Consider the following 25,054-nt stretch of genomic DNA (forward strand, 5'->3'; position numbering starts at 1 on the left):
AAGGAATGGAATGTGGCAACATGCCGACTACATAATATGAAATAACATACGAATATATATAACGAAACTAACTGTCATTAATAAACGACATGAGGAAAGAAAAAGGTGACTTATCTTGACTGCAGCAGCAAGAAAAGAGGGCTGCTTGCAGTCAAGTGACATCACAATAGCATGGGGGGAACTGCTATTGGTTAACATGTTCTGTACTACGTTTTTAATCCCATTGGCTCTCTGTGTTAGCCACATGGGATTTGTAGTTTTTTCTTGACTGCTGTATTATTAAAAGCAAGAAGAGAAACGCATAATAGGAGCCTCCGGTCTTGTCATAAAATTTACATCTCACTACGCCATTTTTTGTGTCATTTTTAACACCTGCTCAGAGCAGCTGTAAAAATGACGCACCCATTATATACAGTAGGCCTCCCTATGCTTTGCTGCATTAGTGTCAAAAGTTTTGACGCTAGTGTAGCAAAGCACCACAATAGCGTCAAAAATGTTAACGCTATTGTGCTTCCAACAACCATGGTGCTCCATATTGTAAATATGGCTCAACCATGGTGTCGTTAGGTGCCGGTAGGGGAAGACGCCAGGAAAGTGGCACATCGTCTATGATACTCCACTTTCTTATAAATATGCTCCTCTGTCCTTTTTTATGCACTTTAATTTTTGAAGGTTTTTCCCAAATTGGATGTTTATAGCAGAGGGATGTCTCTGCTTTTAGCAGTTTCATTATCTGATTCTGACCTTGTATAGATTGAAACACAGTTATATAAATGAATGATAAATTATAGTACTATTCAAAGCATAGTACTATACCCTGCTATCACATTTGCAGGGTTTATGATCTAGGGCTTTTTAGACTCAGCATTGTTTTTACGCTGATCCTGCGCTATTAATTTGACCTTACTGCACTGCTTAACGTTTTTATTTCAGTATTGGGGATGTATTGTTACTCATACCTTTAAAAAAAATCTATAAAAATAAGTTACAAAAAAGAAAGACCCCCTAGCAACCTTGCCAAGCCACGAGAGCACACTAGACTTCATCCAACGGCCATGCTCCTCCAGTTCTCTTAGTAAACGCTATGCACACGAAATTCTGTAAACTAAGAAGGTAATGGCAACAACAGTATGATCATTTTAATGTAGCAGGCTCAAGAGTGCAGTTCCACAATCCGTTACTAGAGGTCCCTGCGGAACTCCCCAGGGACATCTAGTAACCACGCGTGGTACTGCAGCCTTTTGGCCACAGAGCTTTTGGTTTTGCCTTGGAAGGAGTGTCCCGCCAAAGGCAGAAAAACAAACGCTGATGCCTCTCGGGAAAACGCCGACCACACACCGGAACGACAACTTTTCCAATTCCCGAAAGTGTTTGCTAGTCACTCGTTGGCCGGTATTTCAGGCTGTTATATCTTACAAGACTACGGTCTGCCTTATCAGCCGGGGAAGACTTGCAAGACTCCGCCTGAGAGCAATCAAGAAAAGGTATAGGCAAACCATGCTACTATCAGTGAGAGTGTTATGCTAAGGCGCGCAGTCATGAGCCCTCAGCAGTCTGTGCGTGTTTTGGGAGCAGCAGAAATGCTGGCAGGGGTGTGTTAGATATAGGCACAGGCTACATGACACAACATGAACAACTCTTTCCCCAGACTACGACGACAGAGATTGTGTCAAGCCATTACGAAACGGGGAACAGCCTAGTAAAAAAAAAAAAAACAGAAGAAACTCCCAGAACGATCTAAGGTCCATATTTATGTTTTTTTTGTGCTGCATTTGCGTCATTTTGTTTTTTATGCAAAAGCGGCGCAAACCGACAAAATACAGTTATATTTTGTGTTTGTGCTGCTTTTGCGTCAAAAGATGACACAAATGCGGCGCAAAATATATAAATCTGGGCCTAGGCCCAGATTTATACTTTTTCATGCAAAACTGCGCTAACGCAGTTTTGCGGGAAAAAGTTTATCGCCGGCTAGCGCCATTTCAAGATGCTGACGGGGTGTCATATTTATGGAATGACAGCAGCTGGCAGTAAGGACTGGCTATCGTCGTAACAAAAGACACTAGCAGGGTGGGTGAGGCGTAGGAGGAAAAGGGGACATATGTCCCTTAAGTATGGTCATTGGGCACAGTGCCATGTAGGGGGTCCAAGTTAGGCCCCCCTATGGCACTTTAAAAGAAAATTAAAATACTTACCTGTGCTTACCTGAATTACCCTGTGTGGGTGGGGTGTCCCTGTGGCAAGAGAAGGACACCTGTGGGCCCATTCAATAGTCTCTGACCATGGAAATAGGCGCACAGGTCCCCTAACGACTGCCCTGACCCAGGTGTTGAATAATGGCACTAAGCAAGCTTAGCGCCATTATTTAAAGCCCCCTTCCTGCGTGATTTTATCACAGGGGGATAAATATGGCACTAAGGCCTTATCGTAATTTTTTGCTCAGAAACACCTACCTTTCATCTCATTGACGCAAGGTAGTTTCCCGCAATCAAAAAATGACTCTAACTCCAACATTTTTATGAAGTTAGGTTTGCTCTGAATTTGCGTAGAAAAAAAAGACCCAGATTCGGCGCAAACAGAGTGTAAATCTGGGCCCAAATGCTCAGTTGTACATAGTTGATGCAGTACCACTGGTGGATAATAGGTGTGCCTACAGAGCTTTGTAGGGACATCTAGAGAGGACGTGTAATACTACATCCCTAGGCAGACATTTAGATGTCATTCATAGGCCCATATTTATACATTCTGACGCAAAACTGCACCAACGCAGTTTTGCGTCAAAACTTTTAACGCCGGCTAATGCCATTTCTTTGTGCCGCTTGGGCGTCAAATTTATACTTTGACGCTCCGTTGCGCAAACCACTGGTTTGAGTCATTTTATTTTACTCAAACCAATGCGCAACGTCATAAAGAAAAACAGCGTTAACGTGGCGAAAATGACTTTTATCCGGTTTACGACGTCGCAAACTGGATATGCACCTTTTTTTTGCTTCAGTTGCGTCAAAAAGCGTCGCAAACACAGCAAAATGTGCAAAAGAGAGCCAAAATGGATCCCAGAAGCTTTGAGAGACCCCAGGAAGATGACATCCGGCCAGGACGACCCACACAAGACCCAGGAGAGGGAGAAGAAGAAAAGGAAGTGTTGGTTCAGTGCAGAGTAGCAGGAAATACTGGTGAAAGAGGTGAGGGAACACCAGCACCAACTTTTTGTCACCGCTAAATTGCCAATTAGTAGGATAGAGGCAATATTGACAAGATAAACAGTGTGGCAGAAGTACGGAGAACAGTCATCAAGTGCAAGAAACGCTGGCATGACTGCAAGCGCAGGGCCAAGGAAAAGATGGCAAGGAACAGGAAGGCAGCACACAAGACTGGAGGTGAGAGTCCGCACCACATGAGGCCCTGGACCACATGGAGGAGATGGTGGCAGCCGTCAACCCTGAGGAGATCGTCACAGAGATTCAAGGACAGGACAGCGCAGACTACCAGGAGACAACACAGATGCAGGGTAAGTGGCATGGGGAACTAAAATGCCTAATTGTTAACTGGAAGCAGGGGGGCAGACCTCCTACACAATGCATGTAAGTTATGATAATCAGGGAGTGGAAAGGTCAAAGGGGCACGGCACAGGGGCATGGGCTGTGCAGGGCAAACCTGGGGCACAGTACAACACTACACCAACAACCTTTGCATGGGGGTACTCTTCCATGCCAAGGATGTTGGCAGGGCAAAGCCAGTCCAGAAGGGTAGGGTACAACGTAAAACTGGCATGCTGTCACACGACAGCTGGTATTCTCGCTACATGAACTAGGGCTCAATTAACAGTCTCAGGCCATATCCGCAAGTGGAATTTAACATTGACAACAGTTGCCACTACCACCTCTGCTGTGTGTGCAGGTCCAGTAGCTAATGGCAGTCACGTGCCCATGGAACAAACACTTCCAAATTAGAGGGTTCAGGATGATAACGGTATCAATATCCTGTAATCAATACAAATGTGATAATCCTGTCAAATGCTAATGTCCATAGTCGCTACAAACATCAGCCATTGTCATAAACATTATGAGGTACACAGCAGTAATGTCATACCCATGCTGCACATGTCAGGGTACACCCTGTGCCTGAGTCACAATAGCTGCAATGACACCATGCAACATCCCAACTGTCATACTGCTCAGACAACAGCATTGGGGGTGAGGACATATGTTTCCGGCTAGTTAAACACACACGCACAGTCAGAAGAGGAAATGGAACACTGCCAGGACCATCAGTGCAACCCTATGTAGCACACATTCCCCAACATCAACATTACACACTACCAATGCTGACATCTGTATTGTGCCATGCCAATGCTATACACAGTATATACTAGGTCTCAGCAACATATAGCTGGATGTGAAATATCAGAGACTGGGTCAGTTCCAGATTGTCAAGTGTGGTGCAAGTGCCATCAGAACACCCACAGCCAGTGCAAGGCCACAACATGAGAATGGAAGTAGACGGAGGGTTGAGTTTTACAATAAGGTGGCAACATAAAATTTGGATAGAACCTACACCTAGAGGATGTGACGCAGACATTTCCCCGAACTGCCCACACTACATCTGACATGCAGGTGGGGCATAGGCCTGGGAGAATGCTAATCTTAATGACAAGAACAATGTACAGGAACCAAGATCACAATGTGCAACTAACAGGAAGTCAGGCACGTCACGTTACAAATGCCACAACACAGACACAGTAATTGTACAATATCTCATTGCAGAGGACGATGGCTCTCCTGTCCTGGACCTCCCTGATGACATGGATGACAAGCTGACAAACATCAGCCAGCAGACCTTCCAAGATGTCCTCAGAACCCTCCAGACCCCACCTTCAGTCACAAGGAGGAGCACAGAAGTAGCAGCCATCACTGAGGAACCACCCACCACCCCAATTGTATGACCTGCCAGCTCCAACCCAGCTGAGTACTCTGACGACACTGGCACCAGCTTTGAGAGGACTGTAGTTGGAGTACAGTGGGAGCTGGCCAAGGAGGTGCGGGTGGGAATGGAAAATATGGCAGCCAGCCTGGAGGGGGTGCGTTCGTGCATGATGTCATCAGCAGAACAGGCAGCAGCAATGCGAAGGCGAACATCTATCTTGCAAGAACTTCAACAAAGTGTGAAGGAAATCAGCACAGCAGTAAGGGAGTTGACACAACACCTCCAACACCAAAACTTTCAACGCGTGCACAAATGCAATATTGCCCCCCCTCAGGGCCGACCTGGCTGCCTACTACAGTGTTGTAGCTGCAATACTCAAGAACCAGCAGCTCCTCCTTGCTGCAGTACTGCCCTTAATAGCCCCACAGTTGGCAGCTACCGAGAATTCTGACTCCACGTCTTCAAACACTGAAGTGTGTGTTGCCCCTTCAAACCCACCACCACCAAGGGCAGAGGAGACAACACACACACATCAGAAGATGAAGACGTGGAACAGATCCCCTTCACCCGTAAGATTACCCGGTAGCACTAGTCCCTGCCACGTGGACACCTATAACCTGTGCTTTGTAACATGCCAGTCTTGCAACAGCTGCTCACAAGCACTGTTCTCCAGCCCACTGTTTACCTTGACACTATGCTCTGTGATTGTCTCTCACTACCTCATTGGCAATTCATGTCCCTCTGCAGTGTGACACTTCACCCCAGCATGTCCAATGACATGTCCTTTTGCACTTGTGTAGTATCACAAAAGAAGGCGTCACACTAATGGACTCACAATCCTGGAATATGTAAATATAGCAAAATAGCACTACAGCACTTTAAAATAAATAGCACTTACACAACCACTTTGTCTCTGTGTTATGTGACACATCAACTGTAAGGGAGTTTAGTGAAGTTTGTCTCATATCAGTGCCCATAGAGTGTCAATACAACTGCCTTGAAAGATTGTGGGCTGATAACTATGCACTGGGGTCTGGATTGTACCATCATCTACCTTCCATGAGGGTTAAATCTGAAGTAAATAGAAAAATTACAGTATAATGCTGTGCTGGACAGAATAAATCTGCTTCAAGGGATGTCTAAGCAGAAAATCAATGTCTTAATAATTTTCTTCCAGACAATCTTTAGGTATGTGACATTTGACTCTAAAATGTCATCACACACACACCATACAGCAGGAATGGATGTGTATAAGTGTAGAGACAAATAAGTAACTTGGCAGTACAATGTAAGAAATGATAGGTGTGAGTTATGTATACTATACTACATGAGATTATACCATCACTCACCTTATCCGGGTTCGCATGAAATCAGGCTGCAGGTAGATGTACCACAGTGTCTTCGATACCAAATGTGGTCTCAAAGTATGACAGATTGAAAACATATATCCAAACTTAACTACACATTGGGAACCATAGTAACCTTGAGTGGTGGCTGCAATGGATGGCAGATTCCTAGCGAAGTAGCTTTGGTGTAGCTGCCAATATGACAGCTCAATTGGGATTTGGATGCAGGATGGAACACAAATGCAAATACTAAATTGACACTGTTCACCCATGCCAAGGCTCTGATCCCCAGGTGTATGACACATACAGTAAAGGAGTACTGTCGTATTTATTTAACTGTAAAAAGGATAATAAAACTAGAGGAAACACCTTAACTAACCTAACCTATCTTAACTATACATTACCCACAACTGGCCTAACTACCCTAAGCTAAACTTACTTATCACATTTAACTAAACACTCTAAACATCAACCTTCCCCTTATATGACGGGGCACATGGAGGACAACATATACTAACCTAAACACATACTATCTTATCCTAAACAAATATTTATTTTTTTGGATTTTTTTCTTAATTTTTTTTCCTTTTTTTTAATACAGAAAAACCCCATCATCCCCCAACCACCCACCCACCCACAAAAATAAACACATGTAAAAATATCATACCCTCCACCCCCTAACCCACTAATACTAACTAAACAGCCCATTCTAACCTAACACTAAGCCCCCTAAACCCACTAAATATAAGAACCAGGAAAGAGGAGGGAGGATGGGGAATCATGGCTGAGGGTCTCCAAGTCACAAGTTTGCCCTCCGCAGGGTCTTCTTTATCCTACGCACTCTCCTGTTGATCTGGGACACCTCCTGCTGCAGCCTGTCCAGTCTGCGCAATATCCGTTGCATTGAACGAAATTCCACATTGTCAACGACTGCAGCAGGGGTGGTCTGTGTGCCAGTTGTGGAGGGCTGTGCAGTTTCCGGTGCCATGTTTGGAGGGAGAGGTGCAGGGGCTGCTGTCAGTGGTCCAGGAGCTGAGGATGTTGATGGACCTGCAGTGGTGGCTGTCATCCGTACTGCCACTTGGGTCGTAGTGGTGGTGCTGGTGGTGGCTGCTGTTGTGGACGCAGATGGGCCCCCCTGGGCAAATGCCCTCCACACCCCTGTGGCTCTCTCATGGCGATAACGCCGTGCCATGTGGGGGAACCCAGACTCAACATCCAGAATGTGGCGGTAATGCATCGCCCTCCTCTGGAATTCTGGTTGGCATCCATATTGGCTGCTGTTAAAAAAAGATGAAGCCAAACATTAGTTACATCATTGTGTGATACAGTTACTGATGGTAATAAAAAAATACATCAAATTTAGCTGAAACGGGCCAAATCACAGCACAGATCGCAGATTCTCCCTGAGGAAGTACATGCCAACGCAGCCTACACATGTCCTATCTAACAGCACAGCAATGCTCAAAAAGATGTGTACATACTTAAATGCTCCAAGAATCATTGTTCTGACATTAGTCACACAACAAATGCTGCGAGTCCTCCACACGTGACAGGCCAACTAATGACTATCTTCTGGATGACAATCAAGGGCCACAAGATCTGTAATTTGTAAATGGAATTGCCAGGATTGTATGCAGTTACTAATCAAGAGTGGGTATCCTAGGTTGGAACAAATTAATTTCAGAATTACATGTCTGTGTACTACACTTGGATCCTCACACCTAGGTACACATATTTCATAACCCTAAGCCTGTGCCTCAGAGTTGAATGGACACGCAACACATACTTTCAAACATCAAGGACAGCCAGGAAGCTTTGGACAGCTGTCCATGGGTTTAGTCACTCCACCACAGGTAAGGAGGGTGTCCAGCTAGGATTGACACAAACTTTGGACAATCCCATCCACATTTCTGTTCCTAATTGCGGACAATTGTCAACATCATTTGATACCACCAATACCTGTCCTACAACAAGCACATAGATGCAAGCACCCATCTGGGCATAAGCTGCATGCACACCTATGACATTGTACTCAAGTGCCACATTAATGTAGCACAACATGTGGAGCTAGATGCTGCTAGGAAGTCAAACATACAGTCTAACAAGTTCATTAGTGAACAGGGAGGCTAAAGTATGTGGGTAATACTTTGGCATCCCTACTCTGTGTGATTCAGGGTATGACTTGCTGACTAAATCATCCGTTGAACGCAACCTGACCCGAGTGGAGCGTACTATGTTGCGTCCAGTGGGCGAGGCGGCTGGTAGTTTGACGGAAGCCCGGAAGTTGTCTGCGGCTCGTACTGAACACCGGTCGTTACTTGAGCGCTTGCGCTGTTTGAATTATGCCGCGCACTCTGTGAGAACACATGCCTCTGCCGATAAAGCGGGCAAGCTGCTGGCTTGGCTGATTCAACGTGACTGCGACAGGGGACCAATTGTGGAGATTCGTTCACGGGCGGGGGGGATGGTGCATACGCCCCGGGAAATACATGCTGAGTTCACGAGGCTCTATGGGGCACTGTATGCTTCGGGTACGCCTCCTGCGGAGAGTCTCTGTAACGACTTCCTAGCTGATGTAGAGCTTCCATGTTTGGAGGAGGAGCAAATGGAGGCACTTGAGGTGCCTCTTGACCTTGAGGAAATAAAGTCCAGTATTGGTGAGCTGGCGTCCTGTAAAACCTCAGTCCTGGATGGTTTACCGGTTGACTTCCATAAGGCTTTTGTGCCCCAGCTGGCGCCCCGGTTGCTCCAGATGTACGAAGAAGCTGTGCAGAGGGGTTGCTTGTCAGCCTCTCAGAGGGAGGCACTATTGGTGTCTCTTCCTAAGCCCGGGAGGGACCCAGCGGAGATGGGATCGTACCAGCCCCTGGTGATGCTGATCACCGACTACAAAATTCTGGCTAAGGTGTTGGCAGTGCGTCTTGCCCCGAGGGTGCAGAACGGGTTTGTGCCGGCTAGAGACACCTTGCACAATATTAGACGGCTGTTTCGCGTCATGCAGTATGCAAGGCGGGACTGGCCTAGAGCGGGCTGTCTCGTCCTGGATTTGGAGAAGGCTTTCGACTCCCTGGAGTGGCCTTACCTGTTCAGGGTGTTGCAGCAGTTTGGCATACAACCCTCTTTTGTCCGGCTGGTTAAGCTGTTATATACTCGGCCGCAGGTTCGGGTAAAACTAGGAGGCATCAGATCCGATCAATGTGTGCAGAGGCACGAGACAGGGCTGCCCTCTCTCGCTATTGCTATTTTCTCTTGCCATAGAGCCCCTGGCGGCGACTCTGCGCGGTGAGGGGACCGACTGGGGTATTACCCTAGGGGACAGTGTGCACATAGTATTGTTGTATGCTGACGACCTCCGCCTGTTCTTTTGAGACATCACGCAGATTCCACTGGTCCAGATCAAGTCTTTTCCCCTTTGACCCTGAGCTCCGAGATCTGGGACTCATATTGGCTGGGACTCCTGTTTTGTGGCAGCCATGTATGATCCGATACCTGGGTATCCGTGTTTACCATCGTGAGGGGGACCTGATTGATGGCAACCTCACGAGAGTGGTGACTTCGATTATTTATTTTCGCCAGGATGCAGCTTGTCCCCACTGTTGTGCGGTGGGTGCGGATTTGCTCCACATGTTGTGGTCTTGCCCTTCTTTGTGCTCCTACTGGAAGGCAGTGGTTACTTGTCTGTCGGAGTGCACGGCTCGTCGGGTTCCTTTCACTTGGGAGGTGTGCATGCTGGGATTGTTTCCCAGAGGAAAGGAGCATAGGGCTGCGGTGCGTTTCACGGATCTGGGGCTAATTACAGCAAAGAGGTTGGTGATCCGTAGGTGGAAATCATCGGACCCCCCACCGATGCAGGCTTGGAGATGCTCCTTTGAGGTGTGGGCCATGGCCGAGGGAGCAGCGCTGAGGGAAGAGGTGTTGGGGCTGCATCAGTTTCCATTATCAGCTAGTTGGGAGGAGTTAATGTCACGACTGCGGAGCATGAGTGGGTCTCCGGAGGCGAAGAGTTTGGTCTAGCATGGATGAGTGTTCACTTGGTGTGAAGTGTGCTGGGCCGGGACGCTTTGTGTGCTCATTGGTGGGATATGATGTGACACGGGAGTTTGGCGGGGTGAGGTAGACAGGAATTGATGATAGACTCTCCCCCTCCGCCAAAATGCTGGATTGAGGTAGATTAGTGCCCAACCCGTTCAGGAAGTGCTCACAAGGCAGTTTATTGCACATATGTGTAGTACCCAGCATTTGTTATTGTTTGTATTGTTTGTTTGTTAGCTGTTTACAACATTAGTCTGCCAGCCAACCACATTCATGCTGCAGTGTGAATGGAGATAACATAGTACAACGATCTGTCTTGTTATGTAACACCTTTGTTCAATACTTTATCACTGATGCCCCCTATTTGAGGACATACGTGTAAGCACTCTCATTTGTATCAACATGGCTCTCTTGACAATAATTCTCTGATCGAACTCAGGGCCATATTTATACTCTGTTTGCGCCGGATTTGCGTCGTTTTTTTTAACGCAAATTCGACGCAAAACGAACTCCATATTTATACTCTGGCGTTAGACGTGTCTAGCGCCAAAGTTCATGGAGTTTGCGTCATTTTTTAGCGTGGACACCTACTTTGCGTTAATGATATGCAAGGTAGGCGTTCTCTTCTAAAAAATGACTCCGAGGCATGTGCGCCGTATTTACACTCCCGGGCAAAAATGACGCCCGGGAGTGGGCGGGTCAAAAAAAATGACGTCCAGCCGCTTTAGCGTAATTTTTTAACGCCTGGTCAGGGCAGGCGTTAAGGGACCTGTGGGCTCGGAAGGAGCCCAGAGGTGCCCTCCCATGCCCCCAGGGACACCCCCTGCCACCCTTGCCCACCCCAGGAGGACGCCCAAGGATGGAGGGACCCATCCCAGGGAACTTAAGGTATGTTCAGGTAAGTATTTTTTTTTGTGGCATGGGGGCGTGATTTGTGCCCCCCTACATGCCACTATGCCCAATGACCATGCCCAGGGGACATAAGTCCCCTGGGCATGGCCATTGGGCAAGGGGACATGACTCCTGTCTTTGCTAAGACAGGAGTCATTTCAATGGGGGTTGGGAGTAAATAAAAACGGCGCAAATCGGGTTGAGGCGAAAATGTTGCCCCATTTTTTGACGCCCAAGCTCCATATTCCCCTACGCTGGCGCTGCCTGGTGTAAGTCATTTTTTTTTACGCACACCAGGCAGCTCCGCCGGCTAACGTCATCGAATAAATACGGCGCCCGCATGGCGCTTTAGAATGGCGTTAGCCTGCAGTTGTGCGTCGAAAAGTATAAATATGGCCCACAGTCTATACATAGACTAATGGAGCATCTAGAGACTAAGTAGCGGTTTGTCAAGTAGCCTGAATCCTTTTCTTGTTTGTTTCACTCTGATTGGCAATTTAAGGGCATTGTAATTACATAATATTATTTCTCCGTATATAAGTAATTTGTGTTTAGTTGTCATGACAAAGTAAAATGCAAAAAACAGATTTATGAACAAAAATGACTTGCTGACTAAGGGGGTCATTACGACCCTGGCGGCCGGCGGTGTTCCGCCAGCAATTATGACCGTGGCGGAATTGCCACGGCCATACCGCTGGCCCCTCCAATTTCCCGCCAGGATTCTGCCTGGCGGTCATAATCCCCAGGGCAGCGGTGCAAGCACCGCTGCCCTGGGGATTATGAGTCCCCGACCGCCAGCCTGTCCGTGGCGGTAAACACCGCCATTGAAAGGCTGGCGGTAAGGGGACTTGGGGTGCCCCTGGGGGCCCCTGCACTGTCCATGCACCTGGCATGGGCAGTGCAGGGGCCCCCAGGCATAGCCCCGTCGCGCATTTCACTGCCCGAATTTTGGGCAGTGAAATGCACGACGGGTGCTACTGCACCCGCTGCACATCAGCATTGCCGCCGGCTCTATTACGAGCCGGCAGCAATGTTGATGTGACATTTCTGCTGGGCCAGCGGACGGTAAAACTGTTACCGTCCGCTGGCCCAGCGGAAATGTCATAATAGGGAGCCAGGAATACCAACGGCAATGGCGGTATTCTGTCTCCCGCGACCTCGGCGGTCTTTTTACAAGACCGCTGAGGTCGTAATGACCTCCTAAATCATGAAAATGGCCCTCTCCAAATTGTTTTTTACAAGAAATGTAACAACAAATGTTACCCTATTCACACGGCCATGCCTACAGGGCTGCACTACAATCCCAAAATATGATTCTACGCCACTGATTGTCCAACTCAAATATGGAAAAATAAGTCAAACTCCAGTCAAGTCACATATCAGATGATGTGCCAGCACATCATACCTTGCTATGTGTCCAACACACAGGAGTCAATCACACAACATCTGCAAACACAACACAGAACTGAAATATCAACACCTACTGGATATGTCTGGGTCCGCAAATCGAGCCACTTCTCCAATTGTGTAAGGAGCAGGTCCACCTGTAAAGCTTGGAAGGGTGAAATGTGCTTAATGTCTGTGCACTGTACAACACTTTAAAGTACAATTACTGTGTGTGACATTATATCTAAAAGTCCAGCCCCCCAGACATGATACTCCAACATACATACCACTGCAAACATGTATAGACCCTGTCACTCCAGTGAGTGATACACACACATATGCACACATGCAGTGGCCCTAACTATCGTGTGGTGACAAACATGATTCCTCAATTGGTTGCAGACTCATTTATAGAGTGTACTCCATTTCATCATTTGTTGTTATGAGAGACGTGCAAAGCCACATTCCTGGTGCAGTGCAATACCAGTCATTCATGGCTTGTGCATCAAGGGACAATCATTTACTGTGTGATGCTCATGTGGGTTGAGTTAAGCTCATGATTTATTATGCTTTCTACGGTCCCTTACATGTGGGCCTGTGTTGTGTGTAGGTTATATATGCCACATTTACAGTGTACCCTGAGCCACATATGCTCCATATGACACCATAATGGCAGGGATCCTGTACGTTACTTGATGACAAACTGACGCCAAACATGGATTGGCAATTTATAGAAGTTAATACAACAAAGAAATATATGCTGACAGTGTATATTTTGGTCATCCATGACAGAAGGCATGGGCACAGGTGTAGTCATTGCACATGAAATGTGTCACTCATTGCCCTGTATACCCATATTGGGTATTGGAATTCACAGTTAGCCACGTTCATCATCTTACATTAGCCAAGTTGGGAGCAGCAAACTGACACTGTCCCATTATTGAAACATGGTTTAGCAAATGTCCGACTGTATCAATCATGATGATGTAGGTTACAATTTGTATGTACCTTGGAATTGGCAGCAGTCACAGGAATGCTGGACTTCTGATCTTAGCATACACCCATGTCTGTGATAGACTTCATACTGGGAAGTTAGCTATTGTACATATGCTGCACTAGATCAGAAGGGGTGCACCAAACGTAAATTTGCAAAGTATTTGGGGACTTTAAAAGTATGATGGAATTGGTCAGGGGTCTCTTGCACATCATGCAAGTGATACATTGTGACCATGCGTTCACCAACTTCAGGTATCCCATGATAACCCATTAACTTATGAGAAGTGCATGGCTATAATGTAACACAGATGGCAAATGCATCAGCTCTGTTCCAGCTATTGTGGCCAAGGCCAATTTAAAACACACAGGAACAATGAACAGAGGGCCAGGGATATATTTAATTCCTCAATTTGTAGCATTTACTTAATGTTTTACACTACAGCTATGGAAAGTAGCGACCTCTGACCTGTTTTAGGTCTAGAGCTCGCCCCCCGCGTCCGCAGCACCAACCTGCTGTCTCCTGCCTCTGACCCCCGCCCACGCTGCTGCTAGCGTGTTCGATGCTCTCTTGAGCCGTTGTGCCGTGTATTCCGCCGTCCTGTAAGTGGTTTCTGTTTTCTTCTGCGCCTCGCCTCTTGCGCGTCTGCCCCCGTTGTGCCCCTCTGATTGCTCTGCCCCGATTGTAGTTTGTGCCAATACTGTATTTTGTGACTGTTTTTCCGATTTTGTGCCCGACTTTCTTGTGCCTTGTTTTAAGTTGTTTTTCGCCCCTTGGGCGCTCCCCCTTGCTCTCCGCTCCCTGCCGCTGCCTCCCTGCGGCCCGCCCCCCTCGCGCCCCCATTCGCCGCTCCCTCCCGCCTCCCAGCTGCTCCTCCCTCCCCCCTCCCTTCTTAATGGCTGGCGCTGCGCGTCGCGAGTGAGCGACCTCTGACCTGTTTTAGGTCTAGAGCTCGCCCCCCGCGTCCGCAGCACCAACCTGCTGTCTCCTGCCTCTGACCCCCGCCCACGCTGCTGCTAGCGTGTTCGAGGCTCTCTTGAGCCGTTGTGCCGTGTATTCCGCCGTCCTGTAAGTGGTTTCTGTTTTCTTCTGCGCCTCGCCTCTTGCGCGTCTGCCCCCGTTGTGCCCCTCTGATTGCTCTGCCCCGATTGTAGTTTGTGCCAATACTGTATTTTGTGACTGTTTTTCCGATTTTGTGCCCGACTTTCTTGTGCCTTGTTTAAGTTGTTTTTCGCCCCTTGCTCTCCGCTCCCTGCCGCTGCCTCCCTGCAGCCCCGCCCCCCTCGCGCCCCCATTCGCCGCTCCCTCCCGCCTCCCAGCTGCTCCTCCCTCCCCCCTCCCTTCTGAATGGCTGGCGCTGCGCGTCACGAGTGAGCTACCTCTGACCTGTTTTAGGTCTAGAGCTCGCCCCCGCGTCCGCAGCACCAACCTGCGGTCTCCTGCCTCTGACCCCCGCCCACGCTGCTGCTAGCGTGTTCGAGGCTCTCTTGAGCCGTTGTGCCGTGTATTCCGCCGTCCTGTAAGTGGTTTCTGTTTTCTTCTGCGCCTCGCCTCTTGCGCGTCTGCCCCCGTTGTGCCCCTCTGATTGCTCTGCCCCGATTGTAGTTTGTGCCAATACTGTATTTTGTGACTGTTTTTCCGATTTTGTGCCCGACTTTCTTGTGCCTTGTTTAAGTTGTTTTTCGCCCCTTGGGCGCTCCCCCTTGCTCTCCGCTCCCTGCCGCTGCCTCCCTGCGGCCCCGCCCCCCTCGCGCCCCCATTCGCCGCTCCCTCCCGCCTCCCAGCTGCTCCTCCCTCCCTTCTTAATGGCTGGCGCTGCGCGTCGCGAGTGAGCGACCTCTGACCTGTTTTAGGTCTAGAGCTCGCCCCCTGCGTCCGCAGCACCAACCTGCTGTCTCCTGCCTCTGACCCCTGCCCACGCTGCTGCTAGCGTGTTCGAGGCTCTCTTGAGCTGTTGTGCCGTGTATTCCGCCGTCCTGTAAGTGGTTTCTGTTTTCTTCTGCGCCTCGCCTCTTGCGCGTCTGCCCCCGTTGTGCCCCTCTGATTGCTCTGCCCCGATTGTAGTTTGTGCCAATACTGTATTTTGTGACTGTTTTTCCAATTTTGTGCCCGACTTTCTTGTGCCTTGTTTAAGTTGTTTTTCGCCCCTTGGGCGCTCCCCCTTGCTCTCCGCTCCCTGCCGCTGCCTCCCTGCGGCCCGCCCCCCTCGCGCCCCCATTCGCCGCTCCCTCCCGCCTCCCAGCTGCTCCTCCCTCCCCCCTCCCTTCTTAATGGCTGGCGCTGCGCGTCGCGAGTGAGCGACCTCTGACCTGTTTTAGGTCTAGAGCTCGCCCCCCGCGTCCGCAGCACCAACCTGCTGTCTCCTGCCTCTGACCCCCACCCACGCTGCTGCTAGCGTGTTCGAGGCTCTCTTGAGCCGTTGTGCCGTGTATTCCGCCGTCCTGTAAGTGGTTTTTGTTTTCTTCTGCACCTCGCCTCTTGCGCGTCTGCCCCCGTTGTGCCCCTCTGATTGCTCTGCCCCGATTGCGCTGCTCCTCCCTCCCCCCCTCCCTTCTTAATGGGTGGCGCTGCGCCAGAGGCAAGCCCGTCTGCGCCCGTCCGCACCTTGACCGCGCCCAGCGCCACTCCCCCTGGTCCTCACGCCCCCGCAACTCCTACTTCCGATACTCTGCCAGCGATCTCCTCGCCCTCAACCCTGGCCCCTCCATAGAGTGCTTCCTGGCCACCCCGAAGCACACCAAATGACCTTTTTCCTGCCGCAACTTCTCCTGCAACAGAACAACGAAGCCAGCAACAAACAATACTAACCACCTGCACTGCATCCTCCTCAACACACGCTCCGCACGAAAACACGCCATCGAGCTCTGGGACTTGCTCGACACCACCGCCCCGGACGTGGCCTTCCTGACCGAAAGCTGGTGGAACGACTCTTTGGCCCCTGACATCGCTATCGCCATACCGGACGGATACAAGATCACCAGAAGAGATCGAACCAACGGAATCGGCGGAGGAATAGCCATCGCCCACAAATCCACCCTCAAGATCCACACCCACACGGACGACACTCTCAAGACAGCCGAACACCTCCACTTCCAGATCCACACGGACCCCAACGCGACCCTCAGAGGAACCCTCATATACCGCCCTCCAGGACCAAGAGCCCCTTTCAGCGACACCATCTCCGACCTCGTAAGCACCCACGCCCTCGCCTCTCCAGACTACATCCTCCTGGGAGATCTAAACTTCCACCTTGAAAACAACAACGACGCCAACACCGCTTCACTGACCACCAACCTCCACAACTTCGGACTCCACCAACTGGTCAACACTCCCACCCACATCGCCGGTCACACGCTTGACCCCCTCTTCACCTCAAGCAACCACATCTCTTTCAGCCACACCTCCGAACTCCACTGGATTGACCATCACTGCGTCCATTTTACCTTCAAGAAAAACACCGAACACCACCGCATCCCTCTACCACCTCACCGCCGCTGGGGAAAAGTCACCAAAGACCAACTAACCAGCTCCCTCGTCAAACACCCACCACCCGACTCCAACGACCCGAGCGCCGCCGCCATCAACCTCCATCAATGGATCCTCGACTGCGCCAACACCTTAGCTCCACTCAAGAAACCCACCACCAACCAAGGAAAGAAAAAACCAGCCTGGTTCACAGAAGAACTGACCACCTCAAAACGCACCTACCAGAAACTCAAGAAGAAATGGATCCTCGAGCGCACTCCCGACAACCTTGCCACCCTCAAAGACGCCAACCGTGATCACCACCAACGTATCCGACTCGCCAAGCGCGCCCATTTCACTGAACGCCTCAACAACAACGCCCACGATTGCAAAGAACTCTTCGGCATCGTGAAGGAACTCTCCAACCCTAACGCCAACATCAACGACGTCCCACCCTCCCAGAAACTCTGCGACGACCTCTCCACCTTCTTCCACCAGAAAATCGCAGCCATCCACGACAGTTTCAACACCGCTCCTCCGCCAGACCCCACCCCCGACGACGCCGCCCACGCCTGCCGCCTCCCCGCCTGGACCCAAGTGGACGACGCCGAAACCCTAACAACCATGAATTCCATCCACTCAGGCTCTCCCACGGACCCATGCCCACATCACGCATTCAACAAAGCCGACGCCACCATCGCCCCCATACTCCGCAAGATCATCAACCTCTTCTTCAACACCGCCACCTTCCCGGACAGCTGGAAGCACGCAGAAATCCAACCCCTCCTCAAGAAACCCAAGGCTGACCCCAACGATCTCAAAAACTTCCGACCGATCTCTCTCCTCCCTTTTCCAGCGAAAGTCATCGAGAAGATCGCCAACGCACAGCTTGCCCACTTCCTAGAAGCCAACTCCATCCTAGACCCCTCTCAATCTGGATTCAGACGAAACCACAGTACCGAGACCGCACTCCTCGCCGCCACTGATGACATCAGACAACAAATAGACAACGGCGAAACCTCAGCCCTCATCCTCCTCGACCTATCAGCCGCCTTCGACACAGTCTGCCACCGCACCCTACTGGCCTGTCTCCACGAAGCCGGCATCCAAGACAAGGCCCTCAACTGGATCTCATCCTTCCTCTCCGACAGAACCCAGAGAGTCCGGCTCTCCCCCTTCCGCTCCAAAGCCACCAACCTCATCTGCGGCGTCCCTCAAGGCTCCTCTCTCAGTCCAACGTTGTTCAACGTCTACATGGCCCCCCTTGCAAAAGTGGCCCGTCAACACAACCTCAGCATCATCTCCTACGCCGACGACACCCAGCTCGTCCTCTCCCTGACCAAAGACCCTCTCACCGCCAAAACCAACCTCCACGAGGGACTAAAATCCATCGCCGAGTGGATGAACAACAGCCGCCTGAAGCTCAACTCCGACAAGACGGAAGTCCTCATCCTCGGACGCTCCCCCTCGGCCTGGAACGACTCTTGGTGGCCCACTGCACTCGGACCCCCACGCACCCCAGCCAACCACGCAAGAAACCTCAGATTCATCCTCGACTCCGCTCTCACCATGTCCAAACAGGTCAACGCGTCTCCTCTTCCTGTTACAACACCCTCCGAATGCTCCGCCGAATCTTCAAGTGGATTCCAATAGGAACCAGAAAGACGGTAACACAAGCCCTCGTCAGTAGCAGACTTGACTACGGCAACGCACTCTACACAGGCATCCCAACAAAAGACATCAAACGACTCCAGCGCATCCAGAACGCATCCGCCCGCCTGATCCTCGACATACCCCGCCGATGCCACATCTCCCCCCACCTGAAAGACCTCCACTGGCTCCCCGTGGAAAAAAGGATCACCTTCAAACTCCTCATCCACGCTCACAAGGCTCTACACGACACCGGACCCACTTACCTCAACACCAGACTCAACTTTTACGTCCCCACACGTCAACTCCGCTCTGCCAACCTCGCCCTCGCCATCATCCCCCGAATCCAGCGCAAGACCTCTGGCGGCAGATCCTTCTCCTTCCTCGCCACCAAGACCTGGAACTCTCTCCCCACCTCGCTACGCCAGACCCAGGACCTCCTCACCTTCAGGAGACTCCTCAAGACTTGGCTCTTCGAACGCTAGCAGCTCCCTCCCTCCCCCCCCTCAGCGCCTCGAAACCCTGACGGGTACATAGTGCGCTTAATAAGTTCTCTGATTGATTGATTGATTGATTGACCAAACATTTAGATATTATACCGTGTGCATTACTTTGGCATCTATTTCTAAGCTAATTGCAGCACAAACCAAGTCAAACTATCAGCCTAAGATATTACCTTAGGCTAGTACGAACTTTGTACGTATGGCCCGGAATACAGTTCGGACATGTATTCCAAATAATTGGGGACCACGTTAATTCCTTGCTTTAGCTTGTGAAATACATCTCTTTCCTTGTACACTCACAGACCATGGATAAAACATATGTTCGATCCACATTACCATCATCTATTGACGTGAAAGCAGCACCAATTTACAAGATCAGGTTGTGTTTTGTAAGTTTGTGCAGCTGTTGCGTCAACAAATGACGGAAATGTGTAGCAAGTATTGTATAACTCAGGGCCACTGTATGTTTAACTTGCATTCCACATGTCCAAAAACATTGCCTGCAGCATATCAACAAATCTGCTACTGTCACTACAGACCATTTAAATGTGCACAATACTCTGAATTGTACTCACCAACAGTGCCACCAATCACCACATCCAAGTGGTCCAGCAGGTCTTGCTCTCTGGCAACAAGGTCAGCCCAGCGGTGCTTCAGTTGGTGGTCGTTGCGCAGTGTGTTGAAAATGCGACGCAGATGGTACAGCACCTTGAACCACCTGAGCCTCCTTGCCTCCGTGCGATACCCCTGTATCACCCTGCCACCAGCTTCAATCATCAGGGGGAGGAAGTGGCACACCAGCCAAATGAATGCCCCCAGCTCCTCCTTACCCATTCTCCCCAGATGTGGCCTACCCAACATGACAGAAATAATAGTAAAAGTAAAGGGTACAGAGGAAAATAAAAGGAAAGGAGGGAGGAAAATGAAAGTAAAGTAACCCACAAACAGCCCAACTATCCCCAAACTAGCAATACCCACTACACACTCCCAACAGTACAAAGACAATATTAGACACCAAATATGACAAATACACACTTACAATGAACAACTGAGACAATTACAAATAAAACAGATGACAAATAGGATGGCACACAGGAGCCAAAAGCACAATTAGAACAGACAAAACTCTCAGCACAGGCACACAGTCTAGAAAAATCACAGACTGCAAAGTGAAAGTACACCCACTGTACCATTTCTGTAAACAGGATATCCTATTACATCACTTTCTGCCTCAAATGCGGTGCGTTTTTATTCTGATGCGCCAACATTTTATGACGTTTACAGTCTGAGCGTCAATTTTTTTTGACGCAAATGCTTAAAAATTACCCGGCATTCATAGTTCAAAATATTTTTCATTGGTAACCAATTTCATGGGGTACAGTGTAGGAATTAGTGCTCGGGGCAATGGATATATAATGACTGTGAGCGTCATTTTTCAACGCATATGCAGCAAATTTTGACGCATATGAATGCTGTAACTGTACAGAGATAGGCTGTTTGCAACTGCACTGTGTGTTCCAGTGTTTGGGGACATGTGGCAGACCACACTACTGCGGACCATGATACTTATGTTGTTGTACCGGATGAGCACTCTTCACTGACACAATAGATACCCAAACTTTTTGAATAAAAATTAGTATTACCCAGTTTGAGCAGGTTGTGCGTCAGTAGAGGATAGCAAGGCTACGCAGCTTGATACATTAACTCATTGCCTGTGTGTTAATGTCTGTGAATTGGCTATTTCAATTTTGGTTGGACCTCTGTGTGAACGTCACAAGACGTACTTTCATTAATGTGCTTATATGTATGTGTTGTAAATGTGGATAACCATCAGAAACTATTCAGTGTAGATATGAGTCAGGATATGTGTTTGTCATACATGTAGCATCTAATGTTGTGTGAACTGCTCTGATGTTTGGGACAATACATCTCCCATGACAAACTATGCACAGGATAGATAGAGGACATTTGATAATGGCAATGAGTAAGCCATCACATGTACAGGAATGTTGGATCCCACATCCTGGTCACTTGTTTGTATACTAGCCATGAGTCAGTCATTTGTAAATGCTATGTAGGTACAGTGTTTGTGACACAGAGTCGGAAAACAATCCAAAAATGTAATGTCACTCCACAGTCTGAGTCATATATGTGACCTATATTTATCGTGTGGCAGTGGAGGACCAGCAGACCAAGCTGCATGTGTTCACATATTTTCAGTGGTTAATTGTACAAAGATGTCCAGTTCAATTGCGTGGCCATGTGTACCTTGTGTCATTATTGTTCTCCATGTTGTCACTGTTACATGCATGTCTACTCATGAGTCTGTGGATCCATTCCCTGCATTAACAGAGTATCCTTCAAAGCGAATTGACGGAAAGCACAAGAGGAATCGACAACACACATGGGGATAGTCTAGCTATGGCACTGCAGACGTTTTATGAGGCTGACAACAGGGCAACCTTGGTGTGCTCACAAACGCAATGATCAGTAAATAGAACCCGGCAGCTTTCATCACAACATTTTTATACAGGGTGGTATTGAAAATTCCCACTGCAACAGGGAACATCAGTGCCTCTGTGCTGATTAATCTCACAGCTAGTCACCACGCAACCACCATCATTGGGTTGCAGCTAATGTTATTCTGTGTGTGGACCTTCAGGGCACAAACATGTTCTGTCCTTTCATGCACATTAGCCAACATTGTTTGTTGTGCTGGAGGCATCATACCCAATCCATGCATACAGCCATAGTACACTGTCACTATTTGTCACTCATGCATACATGAAACACAGGCAAGGGATAGGGCCGGGATGCACACTCTGTCAGGAACTAACATGAACAAGGCACAGTGAGCAGACTTAGGGGGTTATTCCAACTTTGGAGGAGGTGTTAATCCGTCCCAAAAGTGACGGAAAAGTGACGGATTTACCACCAGCCGTATTACGAGTCCATTATATCCTATGGAACTCGTAATACGGCTGGTGGTATATCCGTCACTTTACCGTCACTTTTGGGACGGATTAACACTCCTCCAAAGTTGGAATAACCCCCTTAGACTGGGAAAGCCTGTGGAAAATGAAAACTGGATTTGTGCTGTCGGCTGCAACGTTACACAATAACCCAAGGGCTGTGTTACACAAGTGGTTTATATGGCAATGCACAACAAGGAAATACATAAAATGGCAGCTTCTAAGCAGTTCCAGACAGCAGCAATGGCAGTGCAGGTTCAAATGGCTGGTCTGCATGGAAGTGCTCACAGGTGTGTGCAGCTTCAGTCTCTCACAAGCCCTGTAGGTGTGAACCCAGTTCAAAGGACCAACAGTACCTTTCACATGAGAAGCAATGGACAGGTGATTACAGGTCCTACAGACTACCAGGTACTGCATTTTCGGACCTGCACTCCATGCAGTCAGTTGAACTAGGAATATGGCATGCCATACTAAAGAGGGAAGCACACTGGAGTCAGAATGTGAGTCTGGGTGTGTGTAGATGAAGGATTTCAGGGTACAGATACAGGGCCACCTAGAGAAGGGTGGGGAGAGACTGAATAAATGCCTGTGACAGAACTTAAAACCTGGGATGGCATGTACAGGGCATCTATTGTTAGCAATGCTTGTCATACTTGGGGCACTCGTGCTATCCATTTGCAGCTTACATGGACTTCTTGTCACACATGCTCCTTGCAGAGATAGCTGATGTCACTCTTACTGCTGGCAAGGGTGTGGTCATACATTCCTGTTACCAATGCAATTGCAAATCCACTGCCTCATCTATTTAGCAGGTTTTTTACTTGTGATTGATGGTGTCTTAGTTGTGTGCCATATGCTGCGATGAACCATGTTACCAACATGGATGTGTGCCATAGCTGTGCTACTCTGACATTGCCCTTCAACTGTGAAATTAACGCGATATACGTCATTTACACTGTGTGTGAAGTTGGGTGTGCATTTATACCCAACAAATGTGATATGGCTTTTTCAGTATCCTAATAGTGGATAGTGGCGCCTTACGTGTACTTCTGGTCTTGTCACTTAATGAACACTGGGTGCAATCACGTACGGTATCCTCTACTAACCTGTCCATAGTGGGGAACCAGTAGGAGGCTCGTAGTCTGCTTTTGGTCAAAGTTCTTCCCAAATGTCCCTCATGTGCTAATTCTATAAGTTTCCTCCAGAGTGCCTTAGGGGGAACTATTCTCTCTCCTCTCATTACAAGTTCCTTAGTTAGATGAAGTTCTGATCGTACCTCCCAATATCCCCTTACATCTTCTTCAAGCTGTTGACATTTATCAGGCCATCCCTTCACAATCATAGTTTTCAAGGTTTGCAAAATCAGGTCCCCTGTAGTAGCTGTGACCCATTCTTCTTTAGTGATACCTGACAATTCTACATGGAGCACAGGATCAAAACTCTCATTGGTCTCCTCCTCTCCTCCCTTCCTAGGTAATCTTGAGAGACAGTCGGCTACAATATTTATTTTTCCTGGAACATATTGCATGTCGAAGTTAAAGCCTTCAACCCCATAATCCATTTTGCAATCCGAGGGGTAGCTTGGTCTTTACCCTTAACAGTAAATAATGAAATAAGGGGTTTGTGGTCCGTTCTGACTACAAATGGTAACCCCCACAGGAAAAATGTAAAATGATTGATTGCCCAAAAACAGGCTAAAGCCTCCCTCTCTATTGTGGAATAGTTTAGTTCTGCCTCCTTTAATGACTTGGATGCGAATGCCACAATTCTCTCCTGCCCATTTACCCACTGAGATAGTGTGGCCCCTAAACCTTTTCCACTTGCGTCTGTAGTGAGCCAAGTTTTCCTGGTATCGAAGTTTCCTAACATAGGGCAATGGATAATGGCTTCTTTAGCTTCATCAAATGCAATTTGACAGTCTTTATTCCAATCGAACGGTACATTTTTTTTCAATAATGCCCTCATGGGAGCTGTAACTGTAGCAAAATTATATACAAATTTTGACATAAATTCAGCTAAACCCAGAAACGATCTCAACTCTTCCTTAGTGGTTGGAGCTGGAGCTTCTTTCACCGCCACTACTAGATCACATTTGGGTTCCACGCCCTCCTTGCTTATTTTGCGCCCCAGGTATTCTACTGATTCGACACCCAATTGACACTTCTCTTTCCGGATGGTCATGCCAACTTCATCTAGGGCTTGGAATACTTCTCTTAGGGTTAAATTATGTTCACTTTCTGTACTTCCATACACTAGTATGTCGTCCTGGAAGCACATTACCTGTTTGATTCCCTGCAAACCCTTCTGCATGATTCTTTGGAATACCGCTGCCGCTGATGCGAGACCAAATGTCATCCTGCGATATCTAAATGCCCCAAATGGAGTGATAAAAGAAGTGAGAGAATATGATGTTGGGTGCAACTCCACTTGGTGATATGCAGAAGATAAGTCGATTACACTAAAGTGTTTGGCGGAACCTAACATACTTATCATTTCATTTATTTTAGGTAAGGGGAATCTATCTACCCATATATTTGTGTTCAAGTCCCTCAAGTCCACACACAGACGAATGCCTCTGCCGTTGGATTTCTTGGTGACAACTGTGGGTGACAACCATAATGAACTTTCAATCGGTTCTATAACACCCAATTCGACCAATTTGTCCAATTCTTCTTTCAAGGGTTCCCTCATTAGATATGGTACCGTTCTAACTTTATGTACTACTGGTGTAGCTCCCTCCTTAAGTTTAATTTTGTGTTGGAAGTTTTTCAACAATACCAACCTATTCTCGAACAACCTAGGATATTCCTCACATATGTTTTCACAGAGATTATGCAAGTCCACTAGTAACACCTGTTCCTCGCCATTGGGATCCAGTTTGATCCCCAGTTC

At 48.5% G+C, this 25,054-nt stretch overlaps 1 long non-coding RNA gene across 2 annotated transcripts in view; it reads left to right on the forward strand.

The window, feature by feature from the left end:
• The window catches only part of LOC138297415 (uncharacterized), a 179,928-nt gene that overhangs the window by 90,587 nt on the left and 64,287 nt on the right, over nt 1-25,054 (forward strand). The window contains exon 1 of one of the 2 annotated variants that reach the window (XR_011204088.1): nt 1,391-1,484. The exons of the other annotated variant lie outside the window; for it this stretch is intronic. This is a non-coding gene — a long non-coding RNA (uncharacterized lncRNA). Of the gene's footprint in view, nt 1-1,390; nt 1,485-25,054 lie in introns of those variants that run through there. 2 annotated transcript variants of the gene reach the window in all.

Source organism: Pleurodeles waltl, chromosome 5, assembly GCF_031143425.1.
Source record: "Pleurodeles waltl isolate 20211129_DDA chromosome 5, aPleWal1.hap1.20221129, whole genome shotgun sequence".
Taxonomy (NCBI): Eukaryota; Metazoa; Chordata; class Amphibia; order Caudata; family Salamandridae; genus Pleurodeles; species Pleurodeles waltl.